Source organism: Scophthalmus maximus, chromosome 12, assembly GCF_022379125.1.
Source record: "Scophthalmus maximus strain ysfricsl-2021 chromosome 12, ASM2237912v1, whole genome shotgun sequence".
Classification (NCBI taxonomy): Eukaryota; Metazoa; Chordata; class Actinopteri; order Pleuronectiformes; family Scophthalmidae; genus Scophthalmus; species Scophthalmus maximus.
This window is the reverse complement of record NC_061526.1, coordinates 8,307,144-8,321,857: the sequence shown is the minus strand read 5'-3', so window position 1 is coordinate 8,321,857 and position 14,714 is coordinate 8,307,144.

The following is a 14,714-nucleotide window of genomic DNA, read 5'->3' as shown; positions in this document are numbered from 1 at the left end:
CAGTTGCGTCGATTCGTTCATTGAATCGTTTCTGACGAGTGTCCGCGAAATCATCCCTGAACCTTTTATTATTGTTGGATCGTCATTCTTTCCCCCCTCAGGGCCCGACATGCCGTTTCAGATGCCTTTCTCGCTGCATACTTGTAATCTTGTGGCCTTTTCTGGCGTCGCAGTGGGAGTTCAGATTCAAAGATACTGTGTTAAAAAGTGGCTGTTGGCGGCACAAGGCTTAAGACATCAGCGTCGGCCTTCAACATGCCACAAGAGATGTGCTGAGACGGGGAGAGAGTAACGGATCCGTGTCTCTTTCCAGGTATTAACTAATGCCTGAGGCCGTGAAGGGAATCCTCGGCCAGCTGCTGTGGTTTTGGATCGGGCTAAACCCTGGAGCAGGATACGGCGATACTGGCTGTGACGAAGCCTCGACAGATTTACATTGAGGGCGGAGAACTATTCTCGTCTTTAAACTCTTCGCAAAACCACCGTTTTTTTTTTCTTCTTTCTCTCGTTGCTGTGATTTCTATCGCCCGCAGACAAAGCTTCAACGTTACATGTTTGGTGGCTGCTGGTGATTTCCTCTGCGTTCTTGCGCCGGCGTGCAATCAGACGTCTTTGCGTGCACTCTGTCTTCATTGGAACCAAAGAAGGACAGACGGGGGGAAAAAAAACCCACCCCAGAGAGACACGAGAGAGACAAGCCAGAGGGAATCCTCGGGCCAGCTGCTGTGGGTTTTGGATCAGGCTATATCCTGGAATACAGGACAGGGACATTAGCCGTTACAAAGCCTAGAGAGCTTCATGTCGAGGGCGGGGAAACAGACCTTCGTGCCTCGGGGGGCCACAACGGGGGCCGCTTCCCAGAACCCAACGGCCATTTTGATTTTTGAGCTTGGAAATAGTCAGAGAAATCAGGATCTCACAGCTGATGGCGGCTCATTATTTCCTCCTCTAATGCTAATTGGCTCCTTTGTCATCTACAACAACACTGTACAAAAGGCTCTGTGGTTTTATTCCAGGTATTAATCAGCGTGAAGCCTCGCAGCGACCGCTCAGGGAGTCGGGATCTTGGCTAGCTTTATATGTCTGACAGAAGCGTCGGCCCTCACACAGTCCTGACGGCGTCACCTTTTCAAAGGTTCAGTCGCAGCAGCATTTTGTCATTTCATATGATTTCATCAACTGAAATGCGACCGACACGACCGTCTCGTGGAGACTGTGTGATAATATTTGGTCGTAAAGTCTTTAAGGTGCAGGGTCAAAATGATAAATCAAATGGTTAAGTTACTTTGCTGGAGCCAGTAAAAATATTTCTGTACTTTCAAGGGCAGCAGGATTTAGGAGAAAAAATAATATGCAACGCTTCTTTGTGCACCCGTCAAACTTGAAGCTCGGTCTGTGCCCTGATTCCACGGCTCAGCTGCTCAGCCCCAAACAAAAAAGAACAAAGCGGCGAGTTACAGATGTGTATCTGATTCCAGGTATTAGTCTTAGCTCGACACCTGAGGGATTGCTCGGCGAGCCGCTGCGGTTTTGGATGGGGGTTAAATCCTGCAACGCGATACGTCAATATTCGCTGCGACGGGGGGCCAAAACGCTGCGCTGTGGAAACGCGAGATAAATTCGATTTGACCACTTGGCTCGGAGCTGGGATACTGTAGCCGGAGCTCCTGTCTCCAAGTTGTGATCCGCGGAGGGACCAAGTGCCACGACAGAGACGGAGGAACGGAGAGAGAGAGGGTGTCCGGGGGGGGATGGAAAATAGATTATATTCATACAAATTTTATAGATCTAACATGTATTTATATACTTCTTCTTTCTCTCTGGCTCCGTATGTGTCATCTTTACCTTTGTTCTTCCCTTTCTCATTTTCTTTTCACCAATAATCATTCATGTCTTTGTCATTTCTTCTTCTCCTGATTATGTTTTGGCATAAGGTCAAAGGTCAGAGGTCTCTGTGACCTTGCAAAACACATTTCTTTTGGTCTAATGGTTATGTAATCATTTTAATGTCCTTTTACTTTTTACTCAACCCTGTTAAGCAGAATTTAGTTGTTTTAGATACAATGACCAATTATCAAAGTATCCAAAGGGATAAAATGATGAAGTGAAGACGTTATACATCCGAACGGTCAAATCATTATGTTCTGCAAAACACAGACGTTATGAAATCCTTAATCCCCGCGTTGGCTCTTCCTCCTCTGTCTCTCTGCATGTCCCGTCTTTCTTTTCTCTCATTGTCTGTTCCCTCTTTTATCCGCAGTGGGACCCGTCTGCCGTCACAGCGCTGCCCCCCGCAGGTTGTTGTTGGAACCGACGATCAGGTCCCGTCGCAGCTCAAAGAGGTACGAAAATACAAATCAAGAAAAATCACCCGATGACATTCTTTGTGTGATCTAATGGTGCGAGTGAGTCCTCATGATTAATGAGCTGCATTGTCACCGCGGTGCCGTTCGCCGCCGAGTCCGACGACGCTAATATCTACACACAACTGTTAACTGTTAACATAGAGAGAAGTTCCCTTTTCTATAGGATGACATCAGTTTGTTTGGCGCGTTGTTGTGTCTGCTCACTCCGCGACCGTTGCTAAGTTCATCTGCATTGTCTGTGTGCGTGTGCGTGTGTGTATGTGTGTGTGTTAAAATGATTGCCTGTGTTTGCTAATATTAAATGTATATGAATATGCAGTACAGTGCGTTATGTGTTTATACTGTAGTTCTCCTTTTAAGGTTAACGGCAGTTGCGAGACAGTTATTTCCTCGAAGGGATAAAAGCTCAAGATTTGAAGATTTACTCATTAGAACTTGTTTTGATCGACGTTAAAGGACCAAATGTTTCATACCGTGTGCGCGTGTGTGTGCGCGCGTGTGTGGGATATGGTTTGGCTTTGCTAAATGTCGTGGTCGAGTGTCAGTATGATAAAACATCTCTTAACACGGCAGTGAGACTTATAACACATAGTCAACATCACCAATCCATCTTTACTGCGCGCACACACACACACACACACACACACACACGCACAACACACTACGACAGGGCTAGGCCTCAGCTCGTCATATCACACAGAACACACTTGAGCAATTACACAATGGCGCAGATGTTTTCACACGTAGTCCCAAACTCACACACACACACACACACACATGTTATACATATTGCAATACGCAGAATGCACACACACACACTTTTAAACAGTCACATGTGGACATGTACACCCACTTTGTCGACCACAGAATGATAATTTGAAAAATACAAAACCAGAAAAATCTTCTCTGCAAGAGATTTTAATTGAATCCTTTTCTTTCATTTTCATTTTTTTCGTTGGCGTTTTTTCTCAGCAGTTGTAATTAAAACCACCTGGATCGACGTCGTCCACTATCTTCCCTCTGTCTCCTCTCTGTCTCCTTCGCTCTCTCTCGTCCCGCAGCTTCTCTCGAAGGCTCCGAACTTCGCCGCAAGTGATAATGTGAGAAAAGTGTCGCTCACGCCGGGCGATGTGCTGAAATGTTTGAGGCCAAGAAGTTGGTCGCAAGCTTTATGCTTTTTATATAGTTTGTCGTGTGGCTTTCCCATCGTGTTCCTGTATTGTTTACATCCAACACTTCATGTTTACGTGACTGTTGAGAGGAAGTGGGAGGAAGAAATATTCCCGGGTTGTGTTTATTGCTATTAGCACAAATGATTCTGCGGCCAAACTTACTAGTTACTTGCTTGGCCAAAGAAAATTTGCTTTGCTTTTGGTGTGAACAGCATTAGACAAACATCTGTATTGGACATTTTCCCACACCTCATGATTTATGCAAAATGTACTTAACGTGAACTTTGACTGGAGGCGGGGTTTATGACCTATACTGCAGCCAGCCACCGGGGGGCGATAAAGATGTTTTGGCTTCTCTTCTGTGGAGCTGTCATGTCGTCCATCTTTTTTTACAGTCTATGGCCCCACGACCCTCTGAGGATAAGATGTTCAACTAACTATAACGAAGAATTGTTATAAGGTTTTACCACAGCTGCATTTTGTTTACCCTAAATACATATTTGCAAAACATTCTCACTGAGCATAAAATGTAATCTATGATCAGAAGAGTCCAAAACTGACCTGGAGCGTGAGGATGGGAAGATTTCCCGTCGGACCCGCTTCGGTTCTGGTTTTGACGTTTTTGCCACCGACTTCACTCCGTGTTTACACTGTGTCACGCGGTAATCCAATCAACCAGTCGTGGGCCTCGGAGGCGTTCGAAACCCGAACCTCGGGTCGTGGCTCGAGAAAACAAGCTCACTGTTGGCTTTTAAAATTTAAAACTGGATCACCCGGTTGTCTCGGTGGATTGAATTAAACCCCCGCCCCCAAAGAGTTTGGGACATTTTACACCAAACGAAAGCTGCTAATAATCATTCACAGGACGTCCTTTGTGCCCCGAGTGCACGGATAGACTTTGCAGGGCTACGATACCAAAAATTAACATGATCCTAATATGCACTGACTCATGTAAACTGTTATATAACTTAGCATTGTGTTATTTAGCATCTGGTAACCTTTGGCTGTCCTTCTTAGGCGAGCGGGGGGAGGCCAAGTCACCAGAGGCAGAGATGGAAAGTGTGTTATATATCACAAATGCAACAGCAACCACCTTGTTTACTTCCCTCCACCTTTTCTTTTTTTTTTCTTTCTTTACGTGCGTGACAAAAAGGTTTTCTCAGGACGCCCCGGTCCAGGGATTTGTTTCTGCGATGTGTCAGAGGAACAGGATGCTCCCATCCCACACGGTGACAAATGGGCTTTTGATTGAACTCATCAACAACATGGCATCTGGATGAAAGATGGATGAGATGGTGGGGAAGGGAAGGACAGAAGGAGGAAAGATTTAGATGTTGAGCAAACAAGTAAAGGTTTTCCCTCAACTTTTTGATCTCGTTAATTTACGATCCCACTGCGCAGATCTATTGTCCTCGTAATGAATCGCTGCTGTGGAATCGGCGTTGGTGTAATCAAACAGAGGATTAATCCCCCGACCCCTGGGAGACTGGGCTCGTTCCTCCGTGGGATAGCGGAGTTAGTTTCGCAAAAACTAACTTCAGGCTTCGGTGGAGGAAAAGTTTGTGTGTAAGCGATTTGTACCTTAAATCCATTGTGTAATATAAGAATAAACTGGCTCGGAGGATTAAAAGAGAAAAGATGAGGCTTCCGCAGCTCCCGTTAAGGCTTTACGATTATTCTATCATCCACATACGCTCACGATGACGGTGCTGACATGCTGCGTTTTTTTCTCCAAGATAACTAATGTCATACTTCTGAAACGGACGGAGATCTGTTTAAAACACTCTGGACAGTGTCACAGTGAAATTCGTCTTCTCTTGTTGGCGAAGTTTTCTGTTGACCAGGTTTTGTGTGGCAGTGACCTCTGGGCCTGCTGGGAACCTGCAGCACTGGTTAGTCAGTTTCCTGAACCTTTGATCCGTCCTCACTGGCTCCTGTCCCTTTAACTCCCCGTCGTCCCTACAGTTCCTCTCTCCGCTCGAGTTTTTCTCTGACTAATTCTTCTTTTCCCTCTCTTCCGTCCGTCTTCCCCTCTCCCACTCTGTGATTTATGAAAGGCTCCATTGTGAATGTTTGTTGACATTTTAATGGTATCAGTTATGTTCATTTGCCGTTTTGGACACAAAGTGAAATGTCCACCTATGAGCGTAATCCTGCGAGACGCGTCCAGCAGCGTTTGTACAGTACAGCGCTTGTACGTGCGCATTTATCTGTGTGTGTGTTGACGCTTGGTTCTCGTGTGCCTCTTTCAGGGTAGTTAGGTATAATTGGGAATTTGGGCTCAGAATGCCAGTCTAGGAAAAATTGCTGGGAACGTCTCTCGTGTGTGTGTGTGTGTGTGTGTGTGTGTGTGTGTGTGTGTGTGTGTGTGTGTGTGTGTGTGTGTGTGTGTGTGTGTGTGTGTGTGTGTGTGTGTGTGTGTGTGTGTGTGTGTGTGTGTGTGTGTGTGTGTGTGTGTGTGTGTGTGTGTGTGTGTGAGTGATGGACGAGGAGACGAGGAGCTGGAAGCCGTCAGGTGGAGGGGGATCGGATATCTGACTGCTGATTGGAGGCTGGTGTGTGTGTGTGTGAGTGAGTGTGTGTGTGTGTAGAGACGGAGGATAATTAGCTTAATGGTCAAATGGCGCAGCTAAATCCCGTTAGTCTCCCTGTGAAGAGACACACAAACACACACACTGATACAAGCTCCACTGTGTAAATAACAAACTGGAAACTGTTTCCACTGAATAAAGAAAACCATAATGAGAACGAGGCCAGTGGCGTCAACAGTCCCATTAGCCAGTCAGCTTCCATTATCATTAACTTCATCCGCATTCCTCTCGTCGACCGTGTCCTTGTGTTACCTGTTTCTTCGCTCGGCTGAGTCTCTCATTCCTCTGCCTCACACTTGACCAGGGTCCGCACCAACAACCTCGTGTTTTTGTGACATTGTTTACTAGAGCCCAACCAATATCGATATTTGGGAGTACAAGATACCCGATACCGATACATTGACCGATATATATATATATATATATATATATATATATATATATATATATATATATATATATTTTTTTAAATCTGTCCCTGATGTCCCTTGTCCCCGAGTCTGATGTTTTGTAGACGGGCGTGCCTCTGTGTCGTTTTACACTTTTTCCGATTCCTGTTCTTCTTCTATGACAGCTCGCAGCCTCAACTTCCTGTAATTGGTTCGAAAGTCCGAACCATCCCAAAAAAACTGTTTTGTTATTCTGCTAACGAACCAAAACCATGGTTCAGTTTGATCCGGGCCCGAACCTCCTCTTTTTGTCGGACCAAACTTTGGTCCATCGGTCCGAGGAACTTTCGACACCTGCAATTTAGGTCCGGACCAGACAAGGTCTGTATGAAAGCGTCCTTGCAGTAGCGGTGTCCCAGTTCAGGGGCCTGCGATTTTTGCCCGAACCAAAATGAGACAGACTGGTCCGCTGCAGTTCGGCAGCCCGACCCACCCGCTAAGATCACCAATGTCACGTAACCTGACGGATGATATTTCCACGTCTTTCAACGTTCGTACCATCAGGTATTTGATTAAGTTGAAGCCAGATTCTTACACAGTTGTGTCGTCAAGCTTTCGCGATTCGTCACCAGCAAACTTGGCTCCTTAGTTTCCCACGAATGGAACGATGCGTTTCTTTGCCCGATCGGAAGGAGCCTTCGGAATGCGACCGTCTAGTCGTGACGCAATCCCTCTTCAAATGCGGTCTCGGAAGTGGGACACTGCTGGAATGTATGAGCTCATCCCAGTCGTAGTGTGTAATTATTACGTCTAGAGGGTTCACCGCGGTTGTCATCTCACTTCAGTGTCCCGTGAAACACAAAAGGTCCCGCCTACGGCCGATGACAATCATTGCTTTTGCAGAACCTTTGGCGTGATATTTGGCGCTTGATGAAAAGTCAAGGGATCAACGAAATCATGAGGATACATCGGAGGGTTTGCGTCGAATTTTGGGCCGATGCGTCAGATATAGATGTTGAGGTTAAATCACCGTCACAAAGAGCCTGATTATCTGTATCCGCTTTGTTTCTCCACAAACTTTTAGGACTGGTCCAGGAAGTGGTCCACCTAGTTGTCAGTTGGTTTTGGCCGTTGTTCCCCAGAGGATGAAGCCCACTGACTTGGGTCAGTTTGAACTCTTCCATCGCTTCCATCATAGCATCACATCTCATTTCTGCAGTCTTTTGCTCCTCTGTTTGAAAAAGTGTGTCATCAGCCTCCTTGAACATCTCTCACACACACACACACACACACCATCATCTTGTAATAATTAGAGTAAATTGGAAACTTGCGTCTTCGGGGGTTAGTCGTAGCTCACAGCCTCCAAACTCTCGGGTCATGACCTCGGTTGTTGACGCGTTCTCTTTCTCCATAGTTCGTCATTTGATTCACTTTCATTTCCACTGCGCTTCATTGGCGTGAAATCCCACCGTATCCCAGAGCAAGTTCTGCCCCCGTCTGCAAATTGCAAACAGATTTGGCTCGAGACCGCGACAGCGCGACATCGCCGGTGACTCGGCAATGTCACGTTCAGGGGAAACGACCGAATGCAGTTTGAATCGGACATCGAGCAACTTGTTGGTCTGAAACTTTTTAAACACTGGGACAAACTGGGAAAATCATCCCTAATCATTATTTTGTTGCGTTTGATTCGATTAGCGCAGAAATATGTCATTGTCACATTGATAACGTGTGTGTGGGGTTTTTTTTTTCCACGGCTGACGCACTGAGCAGCATGTGCAACATTTCAGGGGAGGTTTCTGGCGTCAGGACAATCCAGAGATTTCAAAAAACATCCACAGCTTCTGCAAGTGAGGCTGAAAACAGTTTTTTTCAACGCGTGCGTCATGCGATGCTCGACCCTCGAATCTTCTGGAGGTGACCGCAGGGGTCGCCGCCCAGCTGCAGCTGCGGTCTCCATGGAGACAAGCCAGTGTACCTGTGCTTCACCACAATGTTAAGTCCAAAGTTCCAAAAGCAAATGTGAAATACAGGAAGTATTTAGTGTTTTTGACCACAACAGTTTCAATTTTTCCTTCATTTCACATGACCAAGATTTATTTGCATCTCAACTGGTTGCTGGATATTCCTGCACGTTTCAAATCATCTCCTGACGTAGCAATAACTGGATATGGTCGTCAACAAGTTGCTCCCTGGATTGAAAGTCTTCTCTCTCTCTCTGTCTTTAGCCTCTCATTCCAACTTTGATTGCATCTTTGATTATTGTGGAAAACTTTGCGAGGACACACACACTGGTCTCAGGGGAAGGGACCACAGTGTTGTTTGTCTCTGTGCAGGGACATTGTTTTCAAACCAGGCGCTCCCCGCAAATATCTCCCCCTCAGAGCTCGATGGGAGGGAGAGAGGGTGTGTGTGTGTTGGCGGGGGGGGGGGGGTAGTTGGAGGAATCGCTTGGTTTTGGTCAGGTCGGTGTGTTTGCAACAGCAGAAACCAAAGCACAGCTGAGCTTCTTTCGTTCTTTTGACTCCTTCTGTAACTCCTTCACTCACTCATCTCATCTCCTCCTTGCCTCGTCTCGTGGTTGTCTCGTCCTCGTCCTTGTCTTTGTCTCATCCCGGTCCTCGTCTCGTGGTTGTCTCGTCCTGGTCCTTGTCTTTGTCTCATCCCGGTTCTCGTCTCGTGGTTGTCTCGTCCTCGTCCTTGTCTTTGTCTCATCCCGGTCCTCGTCTCGTGGTTGTCTCGTCCTCGTCCTTGTCTTTGTCTCATCCTGGTCCTTGTCTTTGTCTCATCCCGGTCCTCGTCTCGTGGTTGTCTCGTCCTCGTCTAATCCTGGGCCTTGCCTCGTCCTTGTCTTTGTCTCATCCCGGTCCTCGTCTTGTGGTTGTCTCGTCCTTGTCCTCGTCTCTGGTTATTTACAGACTATCTGTGGATTCTGAGCCTCCTCCATCTTTAGACTTGAAGGTTTTGCACTTTGCTTTCAGTACAAATGTCTTTTCCCCGGAGTTGAACTCTGCGTGAGAACTCGCTGCAGATTCTCCCCTTCTCCTCCCTGAGATGTTCCACTCGCGCATTGTAAGTCTGAAATTTTACAGCTGCGGATTCTGATGTTAGCGAATCCGAATCCCATCTTTGTCGTCCTTTTCTTTTTCTGTTTTTCCCTCGCCGTTCCTATATCCGTCCTTTTTCCTTCATCCCGCTCGTCCTTCTCTTGCAAAGTTAGACTCGGGCTGAGACGTAGCGGACCAATCACAGAACAGCTTTCCTTATTTTCCTCATCTTTAACTTGCACAACAGGTCGTCCTGCAGTTTCTGGAGATCACGCTCCTCGATACGCACAGTTGGAGTATTATCTGTGTATCGGCATGTGTTACCATTAGTTTCCATGTATTTACACACACACACACACATATATAAAAGAAATGTGGCCTCGCCAGCTTTCCAGCGTCTTAAGCCCCCGTCCCGTCTCCGTGGCATCGGGTGAAGTTGAGCAGAGGTCTGGGACTCGAACCAACAACCCCAGCTGCTTCACTGCAGCGCGCCGTGCCCCGCTCCGCCGCCCGGCCAACAATGTGACAGCGGTGATGTCTCGCCCCGCTGCTTTCCACTCCGACGATACACAGAGTGGGATAAGGAAGAGGAATCCGGGAGATTTGCTGAAGCTCATATTATTATTATTTATTTTTTTGCTGACGTGGCATTTTTGAGAAAAATCTGGATGGAGACGTTCTGTTTTTATTATTTATTCATTCACTCATGTGCTGATGCAGCTGTTGGGGGCGCACTGCCCCCGACCAGACTCATAATTAAGATTTAGCAGCGTTGATTGAAGGTTTTATTGATCCTGAGCTCACCTGCAGTAAAACAAACAAAGAAACAGAAACAGAGGTCGAGCTGGCAAAAGATGAACCGTCTGTTTTTTATACTGAGAATTCAGAGTCTATACCTGGTTGTGAACTGGAACGTACTGCTTCCAGGAAATCCTTCATCTGGCAGGTGAATACTGACCGCGGCACTGAACCAATTATAAAATCCAGATTAATGGCGTGTAACCATCTTCGGTGCGAATAGAGGAACTTGGCCTCGGTGTGTCCAAGACTCGGCAACCGGGACCCGGATCCGTCACAACGGGGGGAAGACCGTCGGCTCCTCGGGAATCCTGCCCGTCTGCGGGAACGTTGCCCCTGGGGCAACCTCAGATTCAGGACCCTGGACAGCGCTCAGGACTTGACTCGGAACATCTTTTTGGAGGGAAAATTCCGTTCACCTGCGGGTCACTACCAGGACGTCCCGACGGATGTGCTTTACGATCATGTTGCCGACCTTGGACACTGGAAAAAAGACCAAAACATAAAAAAAAAAAGATTTCTTTAGTCCATTTTATGCCAAAGCAACGTAACTAAAACACGTTCAGTAGCACGTTGACCCCCCAAAAAACAGAAAAAGAAATCATAACGAATCTAGCAAATTTGTCATTTATTCGTACGCACTTTGTTGCCGAGCGTCAGCTGAGAACACGGATACCACTGTCGTATCTGTCAGTCTCGGTATGTGTGGTTAGCTTAGCTTAGCATAGTCGCTATAGGCTTTGGCAAAACCGCAATGCGTTGTTTTTGTCTGGGTTAAACAAATAAGATATACGGTGCTAATCGGCATGATCTTTAGAGATGCTAGTAGCGGGGCTAGCTTTTCCCCCCGTGCATCTTTAGTCTTGATGCTAAGCTAAGCTAACCAGCTGCCGGAGCTTCATTCGGTACAGACAAGTGGGTGGCATGAGTCTTTTCATTACACTCTCAGGAAGCTGCTTTGTTTCTCCCCCCGTTTATGAGAGGACGATCAAAGTCAAGTCATGGCGAGCTAATGGCAGTGCAACAACACTAGCTAACTGCTTCCCCTTCTCATTACCGAGGCCACGATTCAAACTGTCCGTCCGCTCGGGTTTGTGTTGGCACTCGAGCGGCCGGGCAGCGTCGACGTCTCGGCCGCTCCGCCGGGACTCGTCGGCTTCACGCACCGAAAGAGAAAAAAACTGTTCTTGGCGTCTGCTGGTTTACCCGGGCGAGGCGCCCCGGGACATTAGCGCTGTTTTCGCAAATGAACCCTTCACATGTCAGCACGTGGCCAACTGACTCGTGTGTGGCCGGGATTTGTTTTGTTTCAAGATCGGTCTCAGAAGTTTAAAAGGCGGGAATATTTCCCATTTTCCCTCCGTCTCATTGACACAGCTTGTTGGACGGGGAAACAACCACCGTGTCAATTTCTTTTTTTCTATTCTCTTTGTCCAGTATTTCAGTTGATCAATAAACTGACACAGTGCTGATCAGTGTCAGCTCCCGAAGACGGGAGAACGACTGTTCCGATGATCCACCCCAGGTAGTTTGGACTTTATGTCCCAGGGGACTGTCTCAACCACGCCGGCGGTGTTATAATCGTCCAATTTAATTTGTGTGACCGCAACGCTTCGTACGCGTTTGTACAATCAATTTGGAAACGTTCTTTGGATTATTTTTTCCGCTCAGCTAGCGGCCAAAATTATGTTCTTTCAACCGTGACCACAGTGTTTTTAAAGAACTTTCAAAGTTGTTTTAAACCTTTTGGAAATTGGTGGAAATTGTCTACATCTTAGTTTTCCTTTTTTCCCCTTCCCACCGTACGAAATGGTCCAGATCCATCAGACGTCGGTTCGCGCTCCAGCTACCTGCCAGGCGAGTCTGGATGCTGGAGTTCTTCAGCTTGACGAGGAAGACTCTGTGTAGTCGGGACAAAGCGAGAGGTCGGATCACGTTCCCGGTTAATAGATTATAACACTAGAATGGGGTGAAAGGAAAAGTGATTTATCTATGATAAAACATGGTCAACGCCACAGAATTGAAATGGTTGTACCCGGGCCACGCCCCTCCACCAAGTGTGGTCGCAAAACGGTTTCAGTGTTCTTGAAATTCCCGCTAACATATATACCAACAATACCTGATGATTAAACTCATTTTGTTTTTCATTTCTTAATCTGATATCAGGTCGCGTGGCAGCTCATCGGTTCGGACTAATTCCTGAAGTCCGTCCTTCCATTCCACAAAGATATTAACAATCTGTATTTCACTGACATATTGCACATGTCTAGAATAGGTCTCAACTACTATAATATTTCTATTATTAGCTTTGTCATTTCAGATTCTCTCCGTTCTCATTTTATTTCGAACTACATTTACACTTCCGCGTCTTGTCTTTTTGTCCCGTCGCCTCGTCAGGTGGATCGCAGTCCAACCCGTGTCCCTATACCTTTCCCCCCCCGGTGCATGCTGGGATATGCCCCAGCTGCTCTGCAGCCCCGACAGGAGTTACATGGAAAAGTGTGGGAAATGAACTCCTCGTTTCTCTTCTGTGTCTCTTTGTTGTTTCTTTCTTTCTTCTGCTAATGAACAACATCTTCTCTCCTCTGCATCTGTCCGTCTCTTCCTCCTCCCTCCAATCTATCTCTCTTTCCCTCCCGCGCTCCCTCTTGTTCTCTTTTCCATAATAATTAGCTCCCCTCCAGCCCCGACTTCAAACCCTGTGGTCGGAAATCTGCATTCCGACGATGGAGAGAGGCTGAGGAAGACGAGGGGAGAAGCGCAGAGAGGAAGAGAGGGTCGGACAGAGGGAGGGAGGGAGGGCGGCTGAAAGAAGCCATTGTTCCTCCATAAGAGCAGATAAGAGCCCAAGAACTGGAGGGCAAGTGTAGTCAAAATACTGTGTGTGTGTGTGTGTGTGTGTGTGTGTGTGTGTGTGTGTGTGTGTGTGTGTGTGTGTGTGTGTGTGTGTGTGTGTGTGTGTGTGTGTGTGTGTGTGTGTGTGTGTGTGTGTGTGTGTGTGTGTGTGTGTGTGTGTGTGTGTGTGTGTGTGTTCCTCAACAACAGTTTAGATGTTAATGGGTTGATAGCGAAGGTTCGCTGACAGAGCCAAGACACAAATCAGATACACACCTCCTCCTCCTCTTCCTCCTGCTGCTGCTTTTCTTTTTCCCTTTTTATCTTCTTCTTCTTCTTTTTTCCCCTCTCTGTCCATGTCTTTTCTCCAATTTTCCCTCCATCTTTCTTTTGTTTCCCCTCGTTCCTTTCTTCTCCTGCCCATCTCCTCACCTTTGCTCGTTCTCTCTTTCATTGTATTTCTTCCCCCTCTTCTTCTCTGTTTTTGAGACAAAACGTATCATCCTTCTCTCCTCTCCTGTCTCCTTCTATCCATCACTTCACTCCTGTTTCCTTCCCCGGACATGTCTTTGGATCTTTTTACTCCTCCTGTATCTGTATGTTTTCTCCCCTTTACTTTCTTTTCCAGCTTCTTTCTTTGTCCTCCCTCCTTTTACGACAAAGGCCACGATGCTGCCGACGTTTTATCCACTGAATTCTTCACTGACGATATTGGGGATCAGATACAAGCATCTTCAACACACCAATCAAGAACAGTACAGCAACAGTAAAACAACAAAAAAGAAACAATGACTGACTCATGTTATGGTACAAGATATCACTGTTATCGATCAGTGTTGCCTGGTGATTAGTCACTTGGGAAAGTACATGAGGATCAGCTTTTCCTTTAAAAGTCATATTGATTGGACTCCTTCGCTAATGGCCGGGAGTTACAGTAAGAGTCGAGGAGCGAGCGTTACGGTTAAGAAATTGTTTTCCTTTAGTGGCGTGTCCAGGGTGTCGTCATGAGGGCTCACAGCTCCACGGACATTTGTAATTGGTTATGAGAAGACTACACAACTTACCCGCTCGCAGACGTCAGACCGCCTGAACCTGATACTAACGTCATTAGCTGTGTCATCAATAAATCATAATCGGCTTCTTTTGGGGTTAAACGCGGATACCGCCTGCTTGTTTTAAAAAAAATTAATTATATATATATATACGATCTCCACTCGCAGACAAATTTTGGAAAACTCACCGACAAAAGCCCCAGATTGGACCGTCGCTGCGAGAACTCTCCGTTTCGAGAAGCTCGCCGCCTCCGACTAGATTACTGTCAGGCTAAATAAGAAAATCTAATGACATACCTAAAATACATGCCAAGTTTGTACTACACGACTGACTGACGTCTAGTACGCCGATGACTCGGACTCCAGGCGGTGAATATGTCGTTGTGGGTCCTCACACGTGTAGAAATGCAAACGTAGGCGTGTCTGTGTGTTCTCTGAGCTCCGTTTGACTCGCTCACCTGCCG